Source organism: Strongylocentrotus purpuratus, unplaced genomic scaffold (assembly GCF_000002235.5).
Source record: "Strongylocentrotus purpuratus isolate Spur 01 unplaced genomic scaffold, Spur_5.0 spur5_scaffold_12, whole genome shotgun sequence".
NCBI lineage: Eukaryota > Metazoa > Echinodermata > Echinoidea > Camarodonta > Strongylocentrotidae > Strongylocentrotus > Strongylocentrotus purpuratus.
Window position 1 is genome coordinate 1,426,076 of NW_022145597.1, and position 14,559 is coordinate 1,440,634.

Below are 14,559 nucleotides of genomic sequence, written 5' to 3' on the forward strand. Positions count from 1 at the left end.
CGCGTGTATGGGGGGGGGGGGGGGGGGGGGGGGGGGGGGGATCGATAGAGTCATTATAACAAAATACCCTCCTATTTCCACATAGTTCATTCTGTCCCTCCTATTCTACTCTACATCCATCTCAATTATCATTCACGAGGTTTTACATTAACGACTGAAACTTGAACTTGAATTCATTGACTAATTAAGTCAAAAAGGACAACAAGCTTCAGTCGAAAACCCAAATACAATTAGCTCGGGTGATTGCTCCGACAGAGTCCTGATATAATACAGCTAGTAATGTATCTAGACGTTATGGGGGTAGTCTTCTTTAAAAATTAAAAAAAACCCCAGATTTAACAGGTTCGGGGGAAGACCCCTTCCCGTTTATCAATTTCTGGAAACGCTCTCTCTTGCAACACCCCTTGCAAGCGATTTCAAAAGTGCTGATATGACGTCATTTTGAACTAAACCTGACCCCTAATGAATCGTGTCATAGTTTTACCGATAGTGCTTTCTGTTACGTGACATTTAATTGTCTTTGGTATAATAGCATATTTAGGAAACCGGAACGATTTCATTTTACACGGATGTCGAAAGGTGATATATTTTGTAAAGAAGGATAAAGAGCTTGGCACATATTTAACATCGAGGTCTGTAAGCAAAATTATCATAGTAAATAGTTATTGTCGTATTTAACGATCGGTTGATTCATGTATAGTCACGTCAAGAGAACAGTTTCCGTGTTCAAATTTACATTGGACCCCCCCCTTATAAAAACAAGAAGATATGAAACCTAACAAAGGGAAAAAACTGAGATCGACATATATGATATACATATCCAGGGAATAGGATTCATTATCGTTATTGTTGATATTTGATCGCAGGAGTTAAAGCCCCATGGTCTTACTTGTAGCTACCTGCTCCCTCTAAATAGAAAACTTCCACAATCGGTGCCTGATGGTCCCCATGATCCTCTTTTTCTTGTTAGTTGAGAGCCGAGTTAATGAGATAGCCAACTGCCAGTGACCTCGCTGTGTGGTCTAATCCCTTCTGGCCCAGTAGTATTGACGGTCTTTAAAACAGAGGGGAAATGTTAATGTTATCTTTTAGATGGAAGAGCGAGAAAAATATTCTGGATCACATCGGCTTTTTTGGGGGGGGGGGATTTGTTATTTTCGCTTTAAAAATATTGAGACAAGAACTTTATGTGAAACTAATTGAGTAATGAAATAAATGATATTTTTGCTATTTCCGTCTTTATTCTCGCCTTATATTAAATTCATTCTACTTGATGGACAGATTCAGGGGCATTCTACGTATGCAAAACATTAAGAACATCAACTACATGAGGGATGAAAATAATATTATGCCGGATACGTGATGTCAACACCTTCATAGCCTGCAGTGTAATGTAAAAGTCCTATCATAAACGTTAATTTGTCTGCATTAACGTCCGATTCAGCTAATTAATTGGAATGGAATGACAGGCGAAAATAAAGCAATCATGTTGAAGGGCCAGGTCGTTGCATTATTATATTCACCCTTTGGCAGATGGTATTATTATACCCGATTCCTTCCGGGCCCTGTAATGTATATAATTAAGATGACCATGAGAATTTGACTTGATTGCCAGTGGTTATGATGAATTCACATCACCATACTCTGTGATTGACATCTGACTCATACACTTCCATGAAGCGACCAGTGTGATGGATACTAATGTCCCTGTGGCATATTTGACCCACTCCCCACATAATGGTGTAATGGAAATACTGTCTCATCGGCAGATTCGGTCCACTCACCACATTTCGGGGCTGGAGAAAACTGTCCCATCGGCAGATTCGGACCAGTCATCACATTCCGGTGTGATGAAAAATATAGTCTCATCGGCACATATGGTCCAGTCACCACATTTTCGATGAGTTGGTAAATACTGTCCCATCAGAAGGTTCAGTCCACTCACCACATTCAGGTGTGATGACAAATGCAGTCCCACCGGCTGATTTGGTCCAGTCACCACATTCCGATTAGTTGGTAAATACTGTCCCATCAGAAGGTTCAGTCAACTCACCACATTCTGTGTGTGATGACAAATGCAGTCTCAGCCGCTGATTTGGTCCGGTCACCATATCCACTCAGCGAGTCTTGGGCTGGGTTTGGTTTGGTTATGCTCTCGCTATCAAACTTAAATACAGAAGTTTTAAAAAAATACATGAATATAAAAATACATACATGTACATGTGTATTCAAATGATTGAAAAAAGGATGGATCGCTTTATCTACAACCATTTATATATATTATATATATATTTATAGGCGTGAAAAAAATGGTCTACGAACACCCGTTGTCATGTCAGAATTCTCGCACTTTATATATATATATAATATATATATATAATATATATATATATATATATATATATATATATATATATATATATAATCGTTCTTTTTTCTATTTCTTCTAGAGGTCCTGCATGGTTTACTTTGTACTCTTCACAATAAATATGTGTTAACGGATCCTTTAGATATTGTAGAAACCGAATCCTAATTTTATAATTCGTGTATGATAATATATGCTTAACTGCTTAGAGAAAACGTTATATATTATCTATATATTCCATATACAACGTTGCTACCAAATGTTTGGGAAAGTTTCGTTTTAATCCAAATCATCGCTTCTATTTTCGAAAGACAGCTTTAATGCCTGTCTTCGGGATGTAAATGAGAGAAATACCACCATCGTATTTCCCCATATTGCTTCTGTGATAAGTATATTGCCTTATGTAATATTCAATATTGTTTTGCAATTCAGATCGTGAAATTGAATATCAATATTCCCATGAGGGTTTTGACGAACAATCGAATTTACGAACGGCATGCTTCTATCGTTTATTATCATCTGTCTGCCCTTGGCTGCAAAAATGCGAAAGAAAGGATCATATTATTATTCCCATAGCAAAATTGCAAATATCATTGAATTTGTAATGGACAAAAACATTTTAAAAATACATCATCACAAAATTCCATACTTTTGTTTGCGGGAATTTAAACTTGTTTTGATAGCAAATATTTATGTTATGATTTTCCATTTCAGAATATATTTATTATCAGTTACACGTGTAGCCAGATCGATATTTACTTAAGGAAACAAATAATACTGAGTTTGAATCAAATTTAATATCATTTCTAAACTGACCAAAATCATGACAATACATCCAAAACATGGTCTGCCTGTCGGACATTAAGGCAACATCTTATTCACAGTCCTCTAATGTATTTAGCAGTGCAATACTTTTTAGGAAATCATATGTTGACTTACTTCAGGAATTATTCAAAATTTCCATCAAAAGAATATATGTGAAGAAATTGTCAAAGTTGTTCAAAAAACCCATTTCCTGATTTGTTCCTCTAAATGCACCAAATACATTCTTTCATTTCAACTGACAGTATCAATATCTTGTCCACAATGCAAGTTCTTTATACTACTCTAATGCTCGATGATGAGCAACTCTAATTGTTTTCTTTCAAGAATATCCGATCAGAAAATTCAATCTTTATATCACGTGATTTGAAGAGGATCTTCCAGAAATAAAACGATTTACAATGACAGGTGTAATCTCATCAAATGCTATTATTACATTTGGATGGTGAAAATATATTTCAGAAGCCTAGTTGCCCCATATAGTTTAAATACGGTAACAAATAATACAAAACTATAAATGAAATCAAACAAAGAGGGAAAATAACAGCAAGACTGTATACAAAAAAATGAAGAGCGAGACAGAGGAATGAAGTGAGGGCGAGAGAGAGAGGGAGAGAGAGAGGGAGAGAGGAGAGAGAGAGAGAGAGAGAGAGAGAGAGAGAGAGAGGAGAGATAGATAGAGAGAGAGAGAGGGAGAGAGAGGGAGAGAGGAGAGAGAGAGAGAGAGAGAGAGAGAGAGAGAGGGAGAGATAGGTAGAGAGAGAGAGAGAGAGAGAGAGATGGCAATCCGAAAAAAAATACATAATGACATTTATTCATGATATAACCGTATACTTTATATAATAAAATATGAATACAAATGAGAGGGGAAAAACTAGGCGTGCCGTGATCACTTTCAACAAACAATGTAACTAAAGGATAATTTGGCGTACGGTTTGGTTTTGTTTTATAATAATAATAATAATAATAATAAATTTATATAGCGCAGCTTTTATACAAAATATATTCAGCTGCGCTGGATTGACGCCATCGACGTGCAACTTCTTTTTCTATAGTTTATTTTTATATTTGTCATAGAAAGGAGGTGGCAGGGATGTTATAAGTTATAATGATCTTGCACTCGACATAATTATAATCATGATAACGTTTGTGTTTAATAATACTTGAAATAAATGAGCGATTATATGAAAGTGATATCTAAGGGGGACTATACACTCCAACAACAAAAAGGTCAATCAGCATTTAAAAGGACCAAGAAGTGACCACATTTTCAAAATGGTAGATTGACACTTTGCATATGATGGACCCAACACTATAAAGGTTAAATCTATAATTGAAGATTGAAGTGTTAATCTGACAAGTGGTTACTCCTTGGATCTTTTAAAATGGTGATTTATATTTTTAGAGTGTAGGACTGCACTTTTTAAAAGGAAGTAAACAGGATACATGAGGGCAGGGTAGGTTAATTCGTGTTATAATTTAACGATTCAAAGAAAGCGCTCTAGCTAATAACCTAATAGTTGGTCTGTACACGTCCTCCCTGTTAAGGTTAAGGGCGTATGAAGGTGTTACAGCGTTGATAGCCAATTAGGTGCTACAAATCTCTTGGTCGTGTACCCCCTCAGCTGATAGTGACATCTCTCTCTCTCTCTCTCTCTCTCTCTCTCTCTCTCTCTCTCTCTCTCCCACCTCTCTCTCTCTCTCTCTCTCTCTCTTCTCTCTCTCTCTCTCTCTCTCTCTCTCTCTCTCTCTCTCCCTCTCTCGCTCAGGTGGATAAACAGATAGGTGCATGACTCCTTGCACTGCCGCCACTCCGGCTGGACGAACCATCGGAGGCGTGTGACTATATCCCCGGCATTCACAACCGTCAGAGATCTCCCCTAAATGCTATATGTGAATCGTGACATTATCAGATGAAGGTGTATTTTGGACCTATAGATTTATATTTCTTTTCGATGGTATTGATCGAGTTATTCGCGTGGGTAGCATGAAACAAAATGTCATCGGCCACTTTTAATCGATTTCCCTTAACTAATAAACAACAACATCTTTCATTCAAACTAACAAAATCAAAACAGCGGAAAGGCTGATGATGTTTAAAAGCTGTTAAGGTTTAATATGCATATCAATGTTCAATATTAAGTATCGCAAGAAGAAATATGGTTCCATGTCTTAAATCATTGAAGAAAATTGTTAAAAACATTCACAAACACGAAAAAAAAACACGAAACAAACACGAACAAATAAAAAATATATTTTGGTTGAGGCCAGGTGATTTAAGTTTTGTTACATCTATCTTTTTATTTGTTCTTCAAGACAAAACAACCGAATTGAACTTGACAATGATTATAATGAGAGCCATTTACACCTTTTAATTTTTAAGGCATTCTGCGACGTACGGTGAGTTTGAATTCTGTTCTTATTGCGACATTCTATTATATTTCTTCAGTTGGCAAATGCAAATAATAACCTAAAGACGAAATCCAATTACTACATAATCACGATAATAAATATACTATACCTATCTGTTGTCTTATCTTAATCATTATTGCGAGTATCCTATATTTAAGTCACTGCTTATGCGTCACTGTCCACCTATCGTATCCCACCTGTCTTTATCCATCTACTCTCCAATTATTGTTTCCCCATCTCATTAGTATTACATCATTGCTCTAATTAATTTCATTGAATTAGTAACGAATGTTACAATTGCCTATTAATGTATTTGTATCATGTATTTGAACTGTAAATTATGAAGTAATTCACCTGACTCAGTCATAGGGTGGCGAAAAGTTTTTAGTACAATATCTATATATATATATATATTTAAAAAAAAGCAGTAGCAGTAGATGCAGGTAGATGCAGGTTCAAGTCCCGCTGGTTCCAAGATTTTTTTCTGACTTGTTTTTCAATACAGATCGATCAATCGATCTTATTTACAGGGTGTAAGCCACAATTGTCTTTCATATTTATACATATAGGGAATCGCACCATAATCGATGGGAGTCATTAATAAAGAGTGAACAAAATGGAGGAAGCAAAAGGGGGAGGGAGAGCAAGGACAATGGTGAGAGAGACATAAAGAAGGGACAAAGGGGAGTGATAGAGATAACGATAGATAGATAGATAGATAGATAGAGAGAGAGAGAGAGAGAGAGAGAGAGAGAGAGAGAGAGAGTGAGAGAGAGAAAGAGAGAGAGAAAGAGAGAGAGAGGGGGAGAGAGAGAGAGAGAGAGAGAAGGGGAGATGGATCGAGATTATGACATAGAACATTACGAACGGAAAAATATCAAGAACCTGTTCATGAAATGCGAGGAGTTTTATTACTTGAGATATACTGAGATGCAGGACCAAGATGAGATGCCAATATATCACATGATATGATCTAAGGAGAGATATGTATATATCATTCATGTCACGTGACTAACTCTACCCGACATATCCAGGGTTCTAGCAGACAGCGCACATGATTGGCGCCATTTCCAGATTGACAATTTCATTTCTGGAAAAAAATGTAGCCTGCAAAAAAGAATACACAACAACAAATTTAGAGTTTATACAAATATACAATAAATTTAGAGCTGATGTTTTCAAATATATGTAAAGATGACATTGTGGATTCCAAGAGTATTCTCAGGCTCGAACACAATTACTACAGGCTTAATGTATGTTTGTTGTTTAGTGGTGGGGCCATATCTTTTCTATGCAGTAATATCTAATGTGTAATAACATTAATAATGATAATAACAATAATGATAATGATATTATTAATATCTCGGGACTTATACTATAACGATATTTAAAAAATAAAAAAATTGTCTATCTCACGTGTTAATATCTTTATGGACTCATAACATACATGTAAAAAAAATTTTTTATTGTAATATCGGAATAGCATAGAACTTGAACTTGAGTTCCGAAGCTTAACTAATCATTTAGTGAAGTAACTAGTAAAGTCTATGGCATCGTGATCAATAGGAAGCAGGGTTTTTTCTTCCGTGAATAATGGATGTAAACGACACTAATTCACTTTCGGACCAATACATTTGAATTGATTGAATATTCGTATTTGATTGGATGGAGGAAATTCTGTTATTAAACTTAAGTAATTGTTATTGATAACAAGTTTTATGAAAGATGACCTTGCGGTTGCTTCGTTGTGTATTGCCAGGCTCTTTCAAATTGATGATATAGTAGCAGTTAGGGACTTAGGGTAAGTGGCTTGAATTGATGCCATTTAATCTGGCCTCATCAGTCACTTATACCAAGAAATATACGATTGAACAACTTCACAATTATTACCAACGTCAGGCGAAGTCATAAACACAGATCAATGCAGAAGTTCTATGGTATTAGTGGAATTAGTCAGCAAGTTTTCTTACCGCTTTCCAGGAAAAAAACACAAATGAGGTACAGTTCATTATTTCTAATGTGCGACACACTTTTAAGGCACGCTAATTTAAAGGTCATTTTGAGTTCTGGGAAAGAAAAGAGATGTATCTTATACAGCACATATCAAGTGTTTTTGGAAGAAAATGTTTCGTTATTGCGCTATATTTATGATGGAGACAAGGACGAACGAACAAAACAGAAAAACGTTAAATGAAATTAACAAACAAAAAGTAAAAGGAAATAAACATAAGAAACAAGAATACAGAGAAATACAAACAAAATAAATAAATAAACATGGAAACCGAGCCAATCATTTATCCAGGACTCCGTGCATAGTGATACGTGATAATTATTCGCTCATGTAAATAATGCTTTAGGATATGAGATTTCTAGCAAAATGTTCGTTCTAGCATGTTCATATTTTGCGAATCCTTACAACCCATCTGCGATGTTTACTGCTTGACAAACATTGAATAGGTACCTTTAGCCATCTCAATTCTCAAACACAAAATAACCTCAACTCAAGATTAGTTTTTTAAAAAAGGTTGAGTTCATGTAATGGTAAACATAATTTTCGATCTTTGTAATTTGTCTATTAAAAATGTCAGAAATAAAAATGTCTCCCTAAAAGAATTGCCCTTCAAGTGCCATCACATTCGAATTATGACAAGAAATAGCTGAGTTGTGCGACCAAACAACCATGCCCCAAGTGTGTATATCCTCCTCTCTCTCTGAAATGTGTGCGATTTTCATCAAGATTGAATTACTTTATTTGTGATAAGTACGTTGATTGCAAAGTAATAAACAATCAATATTACCGCATTGCATTAAGTAAGTTTATTTTCCACTGTAATCCTAAGATCGGAATTAAACTTCATCTTTAAGGAAAATACATGGTGACGCGGTCGGCGAGGTTTAGTAGCCATTCCATTTGATCATCTGGACTTGACACCCGGTTAGTGTATGATGCATAGCCCTGTAATAGGCGATTCTATCACCGTCATATCACTGTTACTCTGGTCATTCTTCATCAGGCAGACCGCGGGCTTCTTTTACAACTCCTATGACAACACAATGGATCACCCTGGATAGGTGAGAAAAGAGGCTGCCCCGTTGATCTTAAAGGTTAAAAAGGTTTGTTCCTCGAAACAAAACCACGAAAGTCCTTTTCACTTGTGAATGCCCCCCCCCCTTCCCCCCTCATGTAGAATGATTTAGTTATCGGACATGTATGCGGTGTTCGGTGCATATTTAGGTTTAAAATCATTCAACATGTCTAAATTGTTTTGTGAAGAGGTAAATCATTAATACAGAACTCACTCCTACATGCTGACCCCGGTGATACATTGACCTCGACGATTACAGTAAAGAAAACAAGAAAAGCTTCGTCATTCTGGACTAAGAAACTATGATTCGTGTGAGTATATTCAACAGAGAGGTTCAGAAGAACAGGCATTTGTTAGTCGCTTTACAGGAAATGAAGCCAACAGAAAAAACAAAAATGCCCTTAAAACATGCTACCTTAAAGGTACTATGTCCCTTTTGCAGCCAACCTGAAATGCTGTAGAACTTTGCAGGAATTATGAATATGTCATGTATGTCCTATCTGTGAAATTTAAACGTTAGCAGTGTCCTCATATTCAAATTATGCAAGATAACCCGTTTACTTGCTAGACTTCACTGTCAGACACTATTGAGTGACTGACTGGCTTTTTTCTTCTTTGGTAATAACATACATGAAAAGAGTTGTAAAGGGTACATGAGCATTTGTCTACATTAACCCACTTCTTGTGATGGCCAAGATAAAACTGATTGAATCTTTGCGCAGCATAAAACGTATGACCATTCGGTACAATTGTCTGAAAATCAAGACTATTACTTTTGGGCTCTATAGCCCTAAAATTGATTTGACAACTAATAGTCGTTTTTTTCCCACTTGAAGACATTTTCAAGCCCCACCTTTTTTAGGGAAGTTCTTAATTAGTACTATCTTTCAAATGCAGTTGGAATTTAACTTTTTCATTTTTTTGGCCTGCAAATGGGACATAGTACCTTTAAAGGGATCCGGTAACTTTGTCTTATATCCTTTAAAAAGGTCCTTGATTTAGCTCATGCTGCAATGATAATTATAAACCTATAGGTCAGTCAGGAACCCCATGACTTTTACAAACCGATCGCCTGTCTGATTATCAAGATATTTATGATTGAAATCGAAATCAAATTTTGCGTTTGCCAAACGGTATTCATCATGATGACACTACAGTCTATTGGGGAAAACGAGTGTGGTAAAACCGGTCACTCAAAGGTTTTTTACTTTTTTGAGGCACTTTTTGATCATTTTGAAGCGCAATTTTGTTAGGGTTTCAATATATCACCATAACAAGTGGGGCCGTGCATCTCAGATTTAACATTGTTAAACGAGGTAAGGTATTAAAAGCAGGGTCAAGGTCAACTCAGGGAAACGACGTCAGAAAGATATAAATTGTATGATAACATAGTAGCATTATATCAGGTATATGACTGTTATAATGTAACAGCGGGAGTGTCACGGGTTTATTACGTTATGACGTGTTTAACAGGTGTTATGATGTCAAAAATAGATTAAAAAAAATTTGGAGCAGAAACTTTGTATTGATAATTTCAGCGCGGTGCGCTTTTTCATTTGGTTGAAATCAATAATGATCTATTGAACCAAAAGGAATTCCTGTTACTTTAACTATGAACAAATTGCTCCTAACACGGGATATTAATATCAACAAGGTACATTAGGTTTTTGTTCGAATTAACCTTTTTTCGTGAATTGCTGCATGGCTTAATTAAATTTTCCCAATATTTGACGAAATGATGACGCATTTGAAATACATCAATATCTTGTTGTAGCAACACAACTTAGCTAGTTCACTTGTCAACAAATGCAGCGAAGTCACTGTAAAATACAGTTAAAGGTAATACAAAGTTTTGGGAAATTTTGAAAATTTGGTGGATAGTGATTCCTTATAATTTTGATGTTAGGATGCCCCCGTGGATCAAGCACTAGAAAATGTTTACCCTAAAACACTTCTGAATTCGAGAAAAATAGAACATAAAAATTTACCGGTGCTCCCGGTAAATTTTGATAAATTTCAAATAGCGCCTACATTGGTAGCTGCGACCATGAAAATCTCAGAGTATGTAGTTGTGATATATAATTTCCAAACGGGAATAGCTAATCGGTCAATTTTAGTCAAGGAATATTGTTTTATAGGTTAATTAATATCTTGACGTTGAGGGGGAGCTATACAACATAAAGAGTGTATTATTTACAATTTCATAACTTTAGACTCGATTTCAACGGCGACAACGATCATTGAATTGTTTAGGATCGCATATGCTTCCAATATGTTCATTTGAACCAAATTCGTGAACCCATACCAAAACTTTGTATTACCTTTAAGATGTATAACACAGAAGACACTTCACTCTATTCTAGAAATTATTTCTTGGTGGATTGATAACAGAGATAATTTTACATTCAATCAAGTGTAATTTATTTTAAAATGTGACGTACATGTTCGTAATGGAATTGTCATTTCTTTGAGAAGTGGTTTGTATTCAAGAAAAGTTTCTTTAATACCAACAGATCATCAATATAATACGGAAAATATTCTAAAAATAGACACTCTAACAATTTTTTATGATTTGTCCCTAGATGATTTCCATATTCGAAGGAATTGACAAAGCCTAATACAAATTGAAAGAAAAAAAAACAACAACAAACAAACATGGACATAACATCCGTGCTGAATATTCACAACACAAACAAAGAATACTTGGCAAATCCAGAGTTTTGTGAAGGAGGTGAGGGGAGGTGGTGACAGTTGCCCTAATTAAAATATAAACAAATGGTGGCAGTCGTCCTAATTAAAAAAAAAATGGTTACAGTTGTCCTAATTTAAAAAAAAATGGTTACAGTTGTCCTAATTTAAAAAAAAAATGGTTACAGTTGTCCTAATTAAAAAAAAGAAATTAAAAGAAAGTAAAGCAAGTTAAATGAATATAAGTTTGATGGGTTTCTATGCGTGAGTGAGTGTGGTATTTTTACTTTGCAGTAAACAGCTTAGAGAAAAAAAAAATATTGACGGTCATAGAATTTCTAGGCAACAATGATATGAATTTGAGTTAACTCTTGCCGCATCGATTCTGTGTTTGAATACCGACATGTCTCGAGACCATTGACCTCAAGGAAACATTGCTAATATATTACATTCAACATTAACTTTACCTGAACCCTTTGATACCTTGCACGTATTTTTCTTTCAAATTAATTTACTTGGGTTTAATTTTTTTATAAAAGTAACTGCAAGAGGGGGAGAGTTGAAACATATAGAATGTGAGAGGGAATGCGACAACACGAAAAGAAATTGTCCTTGCCCTCTTGGTACTCTCATAACGGGCCAATGCCCTTCGTGACAGAACAAGAAACATCAATAGGTAATTGATGTAATTCCTCGGTTTCTGCAATACCAATAACAACTTGCAGTATCTTGGTATCTGTATTTAATCTGTAGACCGGAATAGTTTCATTATTAAGATTTGCTTGTTGGTAGCAGGTAGCAAAACGTGCGCTTTGTAAAAAAGGTGAATTAATATTTCCGACTCATATTGAGTTTATGCAAAGAGCAATGCATTCATCATGTTCATATTGTCAATAAAGACAACTCTTGACATTCATGTCTGCTCTCCGCGTCCCTAGCTTTTTTCCCCATTTTGCCTCCCTTCTCTCTCTCTCTCCATCTCTCTCTCTCTCTCTCTCTCTCTCTCTCTTCATCTCCCTCTTTCTTTCTTTTTCCTTCGCTCTCTCTCTCTCTCTCTCTCCCCCTCTCTCTCTCTTTCTCTCTCTCTCTTCATCTTCCTCTTTCATTCTTTATCTCTCTCTTTCTATATCTCTTTCCCTCTCTCTCAATCCTTCTCCCTTGCTCTTGATTTCTCCCATTCTCTTTCTTTATTGCTCCTCTCTTTTTTCTCCCTTTCCTCTTTTTATATCATATTATTTTAATTTCTTCTCTCCCAAACTCTATCTTAAAGTTATCCTCTCTCTTTACCTGTCTATAATCTTCTCTTTTCTATTTTTCTTAATTCATCTCCCCCAACTATTTATATAATTTCCATCTTTGTTTATTTCTTTGTTTGTATATATTCTTTTTAAAGGAGTCCCCAATTTATATAACTGTTTTATGAATTTTTATCACTTTCTATGCCTTTCAACACATCAGCTTTCAAATGAGAATTTCTCCTTTATGTGATTGTTGCCTTCTTCAGGCTTTCTAGTTATCATTATAATTATGATGAATATTCTTTCAAAATTCTAAATGACATGTCTTTAATATTCCTTTTCCTATTTTGTGATAACAGGAACAAAATAATGCCATAGTAATAGGAGGATGGAATTGTGAGTACAACCGCAAGTGACGTGGAATGCCCGTTGTCTGTCCGAGCTATCATATTGGATTGCTATGGTCAGTGGCTTATTTATCAAACATTCTTCCCTTCATTACCGTCGACATGCACTTTGGCGGTTGACTATTCTTAGCCGCAACGCATAAGCGTAGCCCTGTGGGGCAGGGGGGGGGGGGGGGGGGGGGACGCACCCCAAACTTCAATTTAGTTTGGGTTTCGCTATTTTGACTCTTACATGGTATCATCTACCCAAAAAAGATATAGTCAAACCTGTGTATGAAGGCCACTAAATGGACCGAGAAAGTGGCCACTGAGCTTGTACAACACAAAATGCATGGTCACTATAGACAGTTGGCCTTCATAAAAGGAGGCCACTGGGATAGGTTTGACTGTATCAACAAAGACGAGTTTGTCATGTAGAAACATATTTTCACGTTAGTACATACATTGTTATTTCGTAGTTTTAGTTTAACATTAGACATGAGAACCCCTCTGATCCCTGAACTTTCCATCATGTGAAAAGTAGCTTCTAGTCAATGTCATGTTCGATCTTAATGTACACGCCGCTGACATATTTCATGTATTTCCTCTTCTCATTTTACATCTGGCTTCGTCTCTATGACAAATACATTTTCTTTTCCGTGCCTTTTTTTTTTACATGACAAAGATAACTCACATAGTCATCGCTCCATTCTATATCCGAGGCATGGCCCTTTCTGGATTGATGATGATGTGGTTTTCGATTAAATTTGATGCCCCGTGATCATGGTGATGTCATATAGTCGCGTACGTCTTGCCGCTAATATAACCTTCAAAATAATTGTATTTAAATTTATAAACCAGTATTCCTGGAATATCGAATATTTGCTCCGCTTTGTTCTATCTCACTCTATCGCTCTCCCCTCTTTCTTTCCTTCTATTTTTTTTAAATTTCTTTCTCTCTCTCTCTTGTTCCTCATCTCTCTCAACCATCCAAATACACACACACACACACCCTCATTCGCACATATACCCGCGTACACACACCCACACGCACATAATAATAATAATAATACATAACATTTATTAGGCGCTTAATACTGATGTTTCTAAGCGCACAGTGTTCTGATTAAGAGAAGACTATAACCCGTAGAATTAAATTAGAAGAAAAAGCAAAAATACAAAAGTAACATAGATAAGGTAAGAAAAACAGTGGCAATCAACTAAATAAAGACAAATATGGTGCGCACCTCCATTGACCGACGCACAACTGCAATTTACAATTTGAAAAGATAGGTTTTGAGTAGAGATTTGAATTGAGATACAGAGGGGGCGCAGTGAATAAAGGCGGGCAGTTTGTTCCAGAGAGCGGGGGCAATAACTGAAAAGGCGCGGTCACCATACCGGGTGTTAGTGCGGGGTCCAGGTGTTAACAGTAATGTGGAAGATGAACGAAGTGTTCGTGACGACGTACGGGAACGTAAGGATATGAGATCGGAAAGGTAAGAGGGGGCTAAGCCATTGATAGCTTTGTAGCACAGGAGAAGAATTTTGAAGGATATGCG